The following is a 14,244-nucleotide window of genomic DNA, read 5'->3' as shown; positions in this document are numbered from 1 at the left end:
ACATGATGTGTTTATAACAGTTCACTGGGACCCCCCTTTTTGCATACTACGACATGATTTGTGTGGCTTCAGGTTCAAGTTGATGTTCTTACTTGCTCCTCAGAAAAGTTATCAAAGTTGATAAAATAGCCAGACGCAGTTCTGTCAATAGTTGGTATTGCATCCGGATTTTTTGAAATCACTGAAGTTGCTTGTTCCCTTGACATGTTTGTATAGTTAGATGCTACATCATTGTAGACGGGAGTTTCTTGACGAACTGTTATTTGGGCATCAAAGGCACAAGTTCCATGGCTTTGTTGCATAGTCCTTCTTTTCTCTCTGCAGATTCCTCAAAGGTGATGAGTCTCTCAGTTTGAACCTCTTGGATGGTAGCAAGATTTGGTTGTCTGCTACATCTTGAGAGTCCACTGGGCCTACTACTTATTTTTGCCCACATGGTGTGGTTTTACAAGGTCAATCGATACAGACCAGTTCTCCTTTCTTCCAGCAAGGGGCGGCAGTAGCACTGTTCTTGTTCCGTAGATTGGTAGTACAGGTACTGGTTTTCTGTAAGAAGGCCCAAATTCCTTCTTGTCCGCTATTTTCTCCCTGACTAGATCCCCAAACTTAGGAATCCAGACAGGTCTTGCTGGGACAGGTGGTTTTTCTTCAGTGGTCATTGGCTTTTCACTGGTGTTGCTTAGACTTCTTCTCGTTTTCATTTATGTCCTGCAAAATAGCCAGATCTTTGATATCAAAGGTTTTTTGTTCTACCACTGAAGTGTGACGATCGAGGTCTTCAACCAACATTCTAGTACCAAAAATGGATTTCATATGGAGTGATTCCACCCAGAGAATTTCTTGGTAGATTATTATTACTATGTTGGACATTTATTAGATGTTTGACCCACTCATCACCCACACCTAATACCCAAGCTGTTATAGATTGCTTTACGTCAAGTTTTTTCTCTCCACAACCGAATTTACTCAGGATGGAATAGACTCGAAAATCGCAATGCAACGCCCAAGCTGGCCATGGCCTCCTTGTAAGCCCTAGAGCTAAACGCAGGACCCTGGTCAGAATGTAGCGTGCCGATCCCATAGATTAGACGTAGGACTGAGGTCTACTAGGTCTCTATCCAATATACTAGACTTAATTGTGAGTGCCAGCTAGCTCAGAGGTCACTAGAAACTTTCTCGAATAAACAAGAAGGGATTAGTTTCTGACAACCGCATAAGCATGACAACTTTGCTTCCCCAAGATAAAACTGATCTTCAGAATCGTGGAAACAATAGATAGATATTTTACTCAGTTAATCGTGCATGCTTCATTTCACCAGAGTTGCAGAGAAATAGAAAGACGGGCGTTTTCAATAAAAGGATTTATTGAACAGTCTTCTTTTTCAAGCATGAGAAATGAACTGCTACAATCGAAAAACTGGTTGTAAAATATAACGCATACAGTATAAAAAGTAGAACAAAATAATACTGTAAGAGCATTATATGGTTCCTAAACCATAGAAAAATACATACATAAATAACAGAGGCTAAAAGTACTCAACTGGTGCTTCTAAAATACACCTACCCCAGTGTACCTAACCTAAGCTTAGTACGAGGGAAGAAGTAAGTGAGGAGTAGCATAAATGTAGTATCTTTTTGCCAAGAATCTGTCCAAGATTTCTATTAGGGTCTAATCAGCTCCGTACCTTGGTTTAGAATGAAGGAGGTCTGGTATCTCTCTGTCTCAGGACTCGATTTCCCAACAACCCGCAAGGGTAGCTTCGAAACACTGGAGCTGGATTTCTAGGCAAGAAAAAAGACAGCGTCTCTCTCAGTGCGTCTGCTGGAGGGTCGGCTTCCTTCGGCACTTGCTGCAGCGAGATGCGTCGGGCAAGTAGATAGTCGAACTGCTCCAAACCACTGTGTGTTTACTAAGGCAAATGTGGGCATCTTTATACTTTGAAGTTGCCGAGTTTGGCGTAAAGGTGGACTAATAACGTCATCAAAGAGTCTCAGTTCTTTGAAAACTCCATGAGTTCTTGGACAAGTCAGTTCTCGAGAAAGGGAAAGTCCCTAGCTGCTGAAGCTGAGTTTTCCAAGAAATCGTTGTAGATTTTCGGAACTAGTGGAAGTAGCCCTGCCGTATTTGGACTGCATGAGCTATGCCTAAATATGATTATGATTTCTATGCCTATATAAGGATATGTGATTTATACCTATATAGGGTCATGAATCGGGAAAATTACAATAGTGTCCAAAAATGGTTTACAACAGTGGCACCATCCTACCAGGGTGTAGATAAGCGCCAATGAAGAAGCATGTCACGATTAAGTGAGAGAGGCGTCTAATCCAATATCTTTGAATGACTAAGAGATTCAATCAAAGCCTCGTTTCACTCAGTACAATTATTTCAGTTGCTTTTTGTGTTTGTTTGTTGGCTTGGAGTTCGTTTTTGCTGGTTTTAGGACTCTGGGCACTTTACCACTGCTGACCAGTGCTAAAGTGCAAGGGCTCCCTATGTAAATTGTATTGGTGATGGGTTTATCCATGATTGGCATATTTGATTTACTAGTAAGTCCCTAGTAAATTACACCAGGTGTGTCTAGGGCCTGTACATCAAATGCTACTACTAGGCCAAAAGCACTGACTGTGCCACCCACATGATTAGCCCTGCAAACAGGGTTCAGACCTGCCACTGTAGTGTCTGTGAGTGCAGTTTTAAACTGCCATTCGACCTGGCAAGTGCCCAAACCTTTCCCTTTCCTACATGTAAGTCTCCCCTAAGGTAGGCCCACGGGCAGGGTGCAGTGTACTGAAAAGATAGGACATGTGCTGGTGTGTTTTACATGTCCTGTAATGTAATGTAATGTAATGTATTATATTACTTGTAAAGCACACTGTTGCCAGCCGGTGTCCTGGCGCTGTATACCGCTGGGGAACCTGTCCTCGCTTTCCCTGTGGGATGGTCCCTACTGGGAATCCCCAAGGTGGAGCCAGGCATCCCCAGAGTTGATGGGGCCGTTGAGGAGATTAGGCAAGCTAATGCCCAGAGTTGCCGAGTGGGACCCCTGGTACGAGTAGGCACCGAGGTGAGAATTATCAAGTCCGCTGACCCGGGTCCACAACCCTGTCGCGTCGGGAATTGAACCCTGGTCCCGGGCCGACTTCTGCTCCCGGGTCTGCCGCCTCTTACCAGTGAGCCACACCACTCCACATGTCCTAATAGTGAAATACTGCTAATTTTGTTTTTCACTTTTGCAAGGACTATCTCTCGCGTAGTGTAACAGGGGGATTGCCTTAAAATATATTTTAAATGTAATTTCCTGTTGGGAGCAGATTTAGATTTGGAGTTTGGGGTCTCTGAACAATTTAAAAATACATCTTTTTGTGAAGTTGGTTTTTAAATTGCATGTTTGAATGTGCCACTTTTAGAAAGTGGGCATTGTCTTGCTTAATCATTCTGTGCTCCTGTACATTCACTCAAGAAAGTCACACAATGGGAGCTGAGGTGTGTCTTGCATATCATGATGGGCCATCACCAGGCCGATGGGCACTCCTGAGCTGTAGTGGCGGGAGGAGTTGCCACTGACACCTGAATAGGTCTGTGCCTTTCCTCACACAAAGCTGTCTCCACCCCCCTGTAGTGTGTCTGGAGCCAGGTCAGGGAAAGGCAGGGTCTACGAAGACTTCCCTTTGCAGTTTGCCTACTACAAAAGCAGAACAGTGTAAGTATTGTACTTCTGACACCCCATAATCAGAACACTTCTGGAAAGAGCACACTCTGCCAGGAAGAAGAGCTAGTTCTGTATCCTGCTTCCAAAGTTATCCAATGGCTTGTATGTGCTCGCCTTCGGTTAAGAAGTCTCAGGGCCATTGAATACTTAACCTACCAGTGCCTGGGCTCTTCTGCTGAGATTCCTGACTTGTCAAGTGGTGCCAAATCCAGCTCCTGGGTCCTTGGTAGCAGAATCGGGTGAACTGAAGGAGAAAATCCACACATCAACTCCCAGCGCCTGTTTTATCAACGCATCGCTCAAAATTTGACACATTACCGCTGTGAGCACCTTAGCGTGGTCCCCGTTTGACGCAACAAGCGCGGCTCAAAACGCAGGACCCCGCTTTCCAGCGCATCAGATGAACCGCTGCAGTGTGAGTTTCGAGCTCTGCATCATGAACTCTGACGCAGTGCCTGCTTCATCGCTGTGGAATCGACGTATCACCTGTTTCACCACTGTCGCACCAAAGCAGTGCATCTGGATTTTCGCTGCATTGTCCCTGGGAGCCGACTTTTCATCAACACCCCACTGCAGTAAGGAACCGAGTCCGCGTGTCCAGTAACCAACACATGACCTCCCCTACCAGTAAGGAACTGACGCATCACCTTCTCTGCCTAGCAGTAAGGGACCAACGCATCACCTCCCCTGCCAGTAAGGAACCAACCCATCACGTACACTGCACAGTTAGGAACCAACGCATTGCTCACATTTCCAGAGTGTCACCCGTCTTTATATTTGACGCATCTCAGGTACATTGTGCTAAAAGAAACACATCCATTGATTTCTGTGGACAAAACGAACGAGTTACTTACCTTCGGTATCAATATATCTGTAAGAAATAGTAGTTAGTATTAGATTCCTTACCTTAGAATATCCCCAGGCGTCAGACTGGATCCGGCAATTTTTGCGTAGCAGTACCCTTGCACGTCGGTAGGCGTCGTCTGCAGCTCCGCGTCCGTCGTCGTGGGTGCCGTGATGACGCCGTCGGAGTACTTAGACGCCGCCTCCGCGTGCTGACGTCAGTTCTTAGACACAGCTTTTCCGCACCAAAAACCCAGAGCCATGTCAAAAACCAACACTGGTGCCATTGAAACTAGTGCCCTGAAAGGGGATGACCTTAACCCTAGATATCGGTTCGCAGAACGGGGAGGATGGGTGGGGCGGTAAGGAATCTAATACTAACTACTGTTTCTTATAGATATATTGTTACCGAAGGTAAGTAACTTGTTCATCTGAAAGAAACAGGTTAGTATTAGATTCCTTACCTTAGAATAGATACCCCAGCAATACCAACCCCGGTGGTGGGTCTGCGAACCAATAATCACACCAGAAAGTCCTGGAGGACGGAACGGCCAAAGAAGCCATCTCTCCGGACTTGGCTGTCCAGGCAGTAGTGTCTTGCAAACGTGTGCAGCGAGGCTCACGTAGCTGCCTGACAAATGTCCTGCAAGGGGACTCCCCGACCCAGGGCAGTGGTAGCCGACGTGGCCCAGTGGAATGGGCCCTCAGCCCAACAGGAGGCTCCTTCTGTGCCAAGGAGTAACAAATCTTGATACACAAGACGACCCACCGAGAGATGGTACGCTTGTGTACCGCCCGTCCCTTCTTAGCGCCCACGTAACCAACAAAGAGTTGGTCATCCACCGTAACTGGCGTGTGCGATCCAAATAGAATGAGAGCGCACATTTTGGGTCCAGACGGTGGAGCCGCTCTTCCTCCTTTGAGGGATGCGGAGGCGGAAAGAAGGTGGGCAAGGTGATAGACTGCCCAATGTGGAAGGCCGTGACAACCTTGGGCAAGAAAGAGGACCTAGTCCGCAACACAACCTTGTCCGGATGGACAGAAAGGAAAGGAGGTTTAGAGGAAAGAGTTCGGGCTGGACTGTTCCCATGAGGCACAGGGTCAGACTGATTTGCATATGGCCATGTCAGAACTGGGGTGGCAGAGTGGGCTAAAGAACGGTGATGGATTAAACCCAGATCAGTTGACTGGGGGTGAGTGCTTGTATTGTCAACGCTCCGTCCATCATTTCCTTTGGTTTTTCTTTGTTCGCCATAAGTTGGCAGGGTATGCTCAGACGTGAGTCCCTTGCTCACTTTGCCACTGGATTCAAGCAAGCCGGGCTGAAGAAGGCTGAAATGCCAGAAACCGGCCCTTGGTAGCTTGTTTCCGGTCCAGGAAAGGCATGGCTTGGCAGTTCGGGCTGGACTGTTCCCATGAGGCACAGGGTCAGACTGATTTGCATATGGCCATGTCTGAACTGGGGTGGCAGAGTGGGCTAAAGAACAGTGATGGATTAAACCCAGATCAGTTGACTTGGGGTGAGTGCTTGTATTGTCAATGCTCCGTCCATCTTTTCCTTTGGTTTTTCTTTGCTCGCCATAAGTTGGCAGGGTATGCTCAGACGTGAGTCCCTTACTCACTTTGCTACTGGATTCAAGCAAGCCGGGCTGAAGAAGGCTGAAATGCCAGAAACTGGTCCTCCGTAGCTTTTTTCCGCTCCAGGGAAGGCATGGCTTGGCAGTTCGGGCTGGACTGTTCTCATGAGGCACGGGGTCAGACTGATTTGCATATGGCCATGTCTGAACTGGGATGGCAGAGTGGGCTAAAGAACGGTGATGGATTAAACCCAGATCAGTTAACTGGGGGTGAGTGCTTGTATTGTCAACGCTCCGTCCATCATTTCCTTTGGTTTTTCTTTAGAGGAAAGAGCCTGGAGCTCACTCACTCTCCTGGCAGAGGTGATGGCAACCAGGAAAGCAGTCTTCAAAGTAAGAAGGCAGATAGGACAGTTGTGAAGTGGCTCAAAGGGAGCGCACATCAGATAAGTAAGAACCAGGTTCAAGTCCCACTGAGGCATCACAAGGGGAACAGGTGGAAACGTGTGGGTGATGCCTTTCAGAAAGCGATTTACAATAGGAGACTTGAACAAAGATGATTGATCAGGCAGCCTCAGAAAGGACGAAAGGGCAGAAAGGTAGCCCTTGATAGTGCCCAGAGCAGAGCCCTGCTGGGCAAGAGAAAGAAGGAAGAGAAGAACCTCAGAAAGAGGCGCAGATAGAGGATCCGCAGCCTTTGCTGTGCACCATGCCACAAATCTGTTCCACCTGCAGGCGTATACCGACTTAGTGGAGAGACGCCTGGCTGCCAGAATGATATTACAAACTTCAGGAGGCACGTCAAATGGCCTCAACAGTCGCCGCTCAATCTCCAAGCATGGAGGTGGAGACTGGACAGGTTCGGGTGGAGGACCGTCCCCTGTTGCTGCGACAAAAGGTCCTCCTGAAGAGGCAGACGAACCGGGGGATCGACTGACATACTGAGTAGCTCGGGATACCAGTACCTTCGTGCCCAGTCCGGAGCCACAAGGATGACTTGGGCCCGGTCGCGTTTGATCTTCTTCAGCACTCTGGGCAGAAGTGGTATAGGCGGAAAGGCGTGCAACAGACCACAACTCCACTCACGACGAAAAGCGTCTCTGAGCGAGTGCCGCCTTGGAAATTCCAACGCGCAGAACTGATGACATTGCACGTTCTCTTCAGTGGCAAATAGATCTAACCAAGGCTCTCCCCACTGTGAAAGAGGCCTTGCACCACGTCCGAGTTCAGACGCCATTTGTGATCCATCATGCACCGGCGGTTGAGTTCGTCCGCCATGGCGTTCAGAGAACCTGCCAGGTGTTGAACCACCAGGGTCACACCCTGATGTTCCAGCCACTGCCAGAGGCGCAGATCCTCCTGGCAGAGGGTCCACGACCCCACCCCGCCCTGTTTGTTGCAGTACCCCATGGCGGTGGTGTTTTCTGTGAACACTTGCACTACACTCCCCCTGACAGAGGGAGGAATGCGTTCAGTGCTAGACGAATCGCCCGCAGCTCCAAAAGGTTGAAATGGAGCCGGGACTCCGCCGGAGACCAGAGGCCTCTGATCTCCGCCTCTCCCATGTGGCCTCCCCAGCCCTGGACAACTACGTGCTCCGGTTGGGGAAGGGAGAGGGATCTGCCGCTGACCCAATCGCGGTCCGTAAGCCACCACTGCAGCTGTCTCGCAGTGCCCTCCGAGATCAGGACACGGTCGGACAGGTTGCCCTGATGCTGGGCCCACTGAAACTTCAGGTCCCACTGCAGAGCCCGCATCCACCAACGGGCGTGATGCACCAGAAGGATGCAGGAGGCCATCAGCCCCAGAAGCCGAAGCGTCAACCTGACCGAGACTCGGGATAAAGGCTGAAAGATCGGAATCAGAGCCTGTATATCCCGAACCCGCTGTTCAGGGGGGTAAACCCGAAACTGTGCCGAGTCGAGAACCGCTCCGATGAAGAGGAGCTTCTGAGAGGGGCACAGGTGTGACTTCGGCACATTGATGGAGAACCCCAGCTGGTGCAGGAGGTCTGCAGTCGTCTGGACGTGGCTGACGACTGTCTGGGGCCAGCCCGCCTTCAACAACCAGTCGTCGAGGTAGGGGAACCCTTAACCTGCGCAGATGAGCTGCGACCACTGCCATCACTTTCGTGAACACCCGTGGGGCGCTGGTAAGGCCGAAGGGGAGCACGGTAAACTGAAAGTGCTCGTGGCCTACCATGAACCGCAGGTAGCGCCGGTGGGCCGGCAGGACGGGGATGTGGAAATAAGCGTCCTGCAAGTCCAACGCTACCATCCAGTCTACTGGGTCCAGGGCAGCTAAGACCTGAGCCAGTGTCAGCATTTTGAACTTATCCTTCAGGAGGAAGCCGTTGACGTCCGTAGATCCAAGATAGGACGTAGGCCCCCTTTGCCTTTCTTGGGTACCAGAAAGTAGTGTTAGTAGCAACCACACCCTACTTCTGGCCCAGGAATGCGCTCGATGGCCCCCTTGGCCAAGAGGGCTGTAACTTCCTCCTGCAGAAGTCGCATATGATCCCCCGATATGCGGTGCCATTGCGGTGGCGTGGCTTGAGGGGTCGTCTCGAAGGGGAGGGATTAGCCCCTTCGGACGATTTGCAGCACCCACCTGTCCGATGTGACAGTGCGCCAGGGAGTGGTGATGGCGAACCCTGCCCCCCACTGGCGTCACATGGGCCTGAAAGCACGGACTAGGAGGGTTTTGAGGCGGATGCTATGGGGAAGGTGTGGACTGGCCTCGCCGTTGTCCCCGACCGCCTCCACAGCGATTTCTACGGCCGCCACCACGTTGGATGTTAGTCTGCGGTGCGTGGCTGGCAGCACGTGTGGAGGTGCCCCTTCCTTGGCCACGAAAGGAGAGAAAGGCACACGTTTGCAGGCGCGGGGCCGAGAGGCCCAAGGACTTGGCCGTAGCCCTGAAGTCCTTAAAGCTCTCAAGCGCATGCTCTGCCTGGTCGCCAAAGACGCGACGGCCATCAAAAGACATGTCCATGAGTCTATTCTGGACATCCGTTGAAAAATTGGCGGACCTCAACCAGGCGTGGCGACGAATCGCCACCGTATTTGCCATCGCTCTGCCCAGTGAGTCGGTGGTATCCAGCCCACACCGGATGGAGAAACGTGCCGCATCTCGACCTTCCGCAAGGGCTTGGGCGAGTTTAGCCTTGACCTCCGCCGGGCATTGTGGCAGCACGTCAGTGACCGTGTCCCACAGGGAGTGGGTGAAATGGCCCAAGAGGCATGCGGTGTTGGAAGACCGCAGTCCCAAACTAAGGGAGGAGAATATTTTCTTTCCATAATTCTCATACCTTTGGATTCCCGATCAGGCGGAGAGCGACGGGAATGCGGTCTGGGAATTAGAGGCCTGGATGACCAGGCTCTCGGGGTGGGGTGGGTGGACAGGAAACAAGGGTCGCCCGGGGCCGGCGATGGCGTCTGGCCACGTTTCTATCTACAGGCTGGCCTGTAGCGGGCCTGGACCAAGTGCCCAAAAGAACGTCAGTGAAGGCCTCATTAAACGGCAGCAGAGACTCAGTTGAGCTTGACTGCGGTTTAAGGACCTCAGTGAGGAGGTTAATCCTCACGGCCGTGACGAGGAGCTCAAGGCCCAAGGCCTTGGCTGCCGCGTCAACACCACACTGAAGGTTGCCCCCTCCTCCAAAGCCATGGTAGGAGGTGAGACAAAACCAGTGTCTGGCGAAGTGTCCAGACCACTGGCATCCCAAAGTCCACCTGTCCAGTCCTCCTGGGACTGACACTCACGTGTCAGAGGGTCCTCAGACCCCTCCCAATACTCCTCATCACCCATCTCCTGATAATCAGGGTTGTCAAAGGACGGGGCCGGTTCATTGTAGTAGAAAAGCCCCAAGCGGCGTCGAGAGCGGTGCCCAGTGGCGCCGCTCCGACGCCGGAACTGGGTTGAGGTAGATATTGGGGACAGCTCCGCCCGAGGACGGCGCCGGAGGTGACACCTGTGGAACCGGTGCCAGTGAGGTCGTCAGGTCGACCGGCGACAATCTGGATCCAGAAGGGGATCCAGTGGGGCCCTGCAGGGCCAGGCCAGAAGGCGCCGGCGGCGTCGGGGCCGAAGAACATGCCGGCGTCGGGCCGAAGCACCCGACCCGCTAGGGCCCCCAGACGGTTCCGCTGGGCCCGAAGGCGCCACGGAACCCGCCGGAGGAGTGAGGGACCTCATGGCCATGAGGAAGCACTCGATCTCCTCCGGCGTCGCTTGCTGCCCAGGGACCGGAGGGTATGGGGCAGGTCGCGACACCCGCGACTCCGACAGAGCCGCGTGGGCGGTGTCACCCGAACCCCCGGCCACATCGCGCGAGCGTCGGGGGGAGTCGGAAGAGCGATGACGTCTCTTCGACTTCTTGTGCTTACCTGACGACGACTTCGACCCTGAGGAGTGATGTCGACTCCCGGAGCTATGATGGCTCCGCCCCCGCGACCGGTCCCTCGACCTCTATCCGGACTGGGACCTCTCACGGCACGGGGTGGACTGACGGAGCTCGAGACGCTTGTGGGACCGCTTGTGGGGCCTAGCCTTCGAGGTTAAGGCCTGACAGTCGGAGCAGGTCTTGTCGTCATGATCGACGCCGAGACAGTGGACGCACCGACAGTGAGGGTCGGTGACCGACATCAGTCGGTCGCAGTCCTCACAAGGCTTAAAACCTGGCATCCCTATCGGCACCGATCGGAGTCGAAGACTCGAAGAAATGATCAAAAAGATCTCAAAAAAGTTAGTCAAAAAGTGACTAAGGTACTACTTTTTCCAGATCTGCGCGGCTGGCGCGGAAAAAAGAAGAACTGGCGTCAGCACGCGGAGGCGGCGTCTAAGTACTCCGACGACGTCATCACGGCGCCCACGATGCCAACGACGGACGCGGAGCCGCAGACGACGCCTACCGACGCAGAAGGGTACTGCTACGCAAAAATTTCCGGATCCAGTCTGACGCCTGGGGATATTCTAAGGTAAGGAATCTAATACTAACCTGTTTCTTTCAGATTTGCTTAATCTTTTAAAAGTGATATTTTGAGTTGTGTATGTTGGATGTTTGACGTTTTGGTCTGGTTTTATTCAGATACATATTGGCTATTTTTCTAAACTGGTGTGGACTTGTTTCGCAGTGTTTTACTGTGTTACTGTGTCTGTATGTACAAGTTCTTTACACATTGCCTCTGAGATAAGGTTGACTGCTCGTGCCAAGCTACCAAGGGAATGAGCAGGGGATATCTTAGCTGTGTGACTTCCTTACCCTGACTAGAGTGAGGGTCCCTACTTAGACAGGGTGCAGACCCCGCAACTAGAGGCCCCATTTCTAACACATACTATTAGTTCTAATTTGTTTTAGTGACTTGAGAGGTTCAGAAAAACCAATGAAGGGTGATTTGATTGTTTTCAAGCTTTTAAATAATTAACTAATTCTTAAGGTTATTCTCATATATTAAGTCAGGTTAAAGAAATATAAATACAAGATATGAATGAATGAATGAAATGAGTTTTGTCATGCGCAAACTTTGCCCAATGGGCGTCAAGGCACCTAATTCAGATAATACAGCTCGCAAATCAAACCAGCATTCTCTCATTGGTAGGCTTTGGTAAAGTACCACGTCTTAAGGGCCTTTTTGAACAGATCAATTGAGGGTAGGGTTTTGACCTCAATTGGAAGAGAGTTCCAGAGCTTAGGAGCAGGCGACAGAAAAAGCTCTCGCTCCCCATCTGGCTAGCCTTGTACGGGGCACTACCAGTTGAAATAACCCAGCAGATCGAAGAGATCTGGTTGGGATATAGCGGGTAAGCAGAGACCCAAGTGCATCGTCCGCGCCAGCCGCAAGAGCTCTGTATGTAAGACATAGAATCTTAAAAAAGACTCTATGCTGAACAGGGAGCCAGTGAAGATCTCTCCTGGCAGTCGTGGCTGAAGATGACAAAGGGAGGGCCAGAACAAAACGCGCTGCAGCATTCTGCACGATTTGCAGTCGACGGATAAGGCCCTTGTTGGACTCCACATACAGGGAGTTACTGACGGTATGTAATTTTCATTTCCTAATACATGAGTCTAAGTTTATACTTCAAACTCAACCACTACCACCGGAGGATTCTGTCCACGTAAATGAACTAGGGTATTCCAGGATACATGCATAAAATGATAAATGCATATTTAATTTTATGGTTTATCTGAATCTTTGACCTCAGGGATCCAAGTATCTTGCACTGCACTTAATCTATAAATCGGTTTCTGTATGTAATGAATTGTGTAATGTAATGGTTTTATGAAATGTTAATTACTGTTTTTATATATGGTAAACTTTTATGGTTCTACATCTGAAAACCGAATAAAGTTATTTGATTGATTGATTGATTAATGCATCACTTCTTGAGAAACTGTAACTGGAGGGCCACTGACCAAACAATCTGCAAGACTTTGAAAGGACCAAAAAAATGGGGGGTGAATTTTGGATGACTGATAATTTCAATACTGTACAGCCGTACAGTATCTCCTTTATTTTTTCTTGGAGCTGGCCATCTATGTCTGTCTGCAAATCTTCTCTGATCAACTTTTGCCTTTGTTAACTGCATACCAGAATTTGCAATTCCTTATTTTGCAAGTGGCTTTTTGTGTGCTACATAGCACACTGCCCAATTAGGCTACCTACATAGGGCCCGAAGTGTGCAATCTTCGTAAAACCATCCACCAACACTAGCACTTTAGTCCACCCATGTGAGGAAGGAAAATCTAATATAAACTTAATGTAGAGAGGAGACTAAGCTTGACTGGGCACTGGAAGAGTTTGTAAAAGGCACACTGGTTTTCCATGGAATGCCTCGGCTGAAGGACATACAGTGCTTTTCTTGATATATTGTTCATTTGTCGTTTGCATTCATGGCCACCAGAATATATGTGTTAATAATTTATTTGATTTAATAATATCAGGATGGCTGCTGTGTGAGTGCCATGACAAAGAGATTAAACGCCACTGTAAGTCTTCTTCAGGAATGTAGAGTCTTTTGCTATTTAATAAGAATCTCTTGTTTTATTTGGCAACGCCTCCATTCACTTCTCTATATTCACCCATACTTGTCTTTCCTGTATTTCTTTCAGCAATGCCACATCTTCATCTGTTGACTCTGTCTGGAGTGTTAATATGAATGGACTAGGCACAGAACCTTCTTCAGTGCTTCACCTGCCTAGATAATATGTCAGGCTCTCCAGCCTCTTCCCTGAATGATGTTTGATGTCTTACGAAAAACAAGAGAAAACAATGTCCATCTTGCATCTCTGGCATTGGAACATTTCAAAGATGTGAGAAATCCTAAAATCCTATGGTCAGTCCAGATTATAACATCCTGTACTACCCCTTCCAGATAATGTCTCCACTGTGTAAAGGCTTCTTTGATAGTGTAATTGTTTTCCAGATCCATGTGTGTTTTACAGTTGATTGCAACAAAATGGAATTCTTCTTTGAAAAGATGGCCTCTATTGCAAAAGATGATGCATATGTTTCCAGGATTAAGTCTACTGCAATCAGGATGTTTGGGGATAGCAACATTGCTAAAAGCCTTTTTTAATGAACACAAATGCATGTTCCAGGTATTTTACCCATACAAAATGCACAACTTTCTAAGTCTTGAACAATACTGTATAAATTATCCGTAAAAATTTGTCAATGTCAAGAATTTTTTTTAATGTTCTTTACAGTTTGGGGGCGAGGCCAAGTTAACACTACTTAAACCTTTTCAGCATCCATCTGCACTCATTGAGGATGTTTGGAAACAACAATTTTCCAATTGGGAGTATAAGGAGAAAGTGCAAATATGTTGCAAGCCTCTCTTACATTCTTCTTATGTTCTGATGTGGATTTGGGGAAAATAAGAATGACATCTAAATAATGACAACAAAAGAGTCCAAGATATCACAAAATGTATCATTAACAACATTTTGGAACTCCACAGAGCTCTTGACATGCCACTTCCTACTCTATGCAATTGAGACTACCACCTTCCTTCTCAAATACAGGCCTCCCAGGCAGAACAAATACTTTATTGATTAATTTTCTGATCTCTTCACCACCTTACATCCCACATACCCACAACATTCTTAT

The 14,244-nt window shown here is 49.1% G+C and overlaps 1 protein-coding gene and 1 long non-coding RNA gene across 2 annotated transcripts in view; one reads left to right on the top strand and one right to left on the bottom strand.

Annotated features, from left to right (window-relative positions):
* LOC147708001 (uncharacterized) overlaps positions 1-13,805 on the top strand; it is a 43,327-nt gene extending 29,522 nt beyond the window's left edge. Inside the window, exon 3 of the long non-coding RNA XR_015296482.1 lies at positions 13,245-13,805. This is a non-coding gene — a long non-coding RNA (uncharacterized LOC147708001). The remainder of the gene's footprint in view (positions 1-13,244) is intronic.
* Positions 1-14,244, bottom strand: part of LOC147707999 (monocarboxylate transporter 10-like) — a 770,926-nt gene that overhangs the window by 254,577 nt on the left and 502,105 nt on the right. The gene's annotated exons all lie outside the window — the stretch shown is intronic.

The sequence above is a fragment of the Lissotriton vulgaris genome, chromosome 6 (assembly GCF_964263255.1).
Source record: "Lissotriton vulgaris chromosome 6, aLisVul1.2, whole genome shotgun sequence".
Classification (NCBI taxonomy): domain Eukaryota; kingdom Metazoa; phylum Chordata; class Amphibia; order Caudata; family Salamandridae; genus Lissotriton; species Lissotriton vulgaris.
The sequence above is the reverse complement of the archived record's forward strand: the minus strand, read 5'-3'. Positions and strand labels throughout refer to the sequence as shown.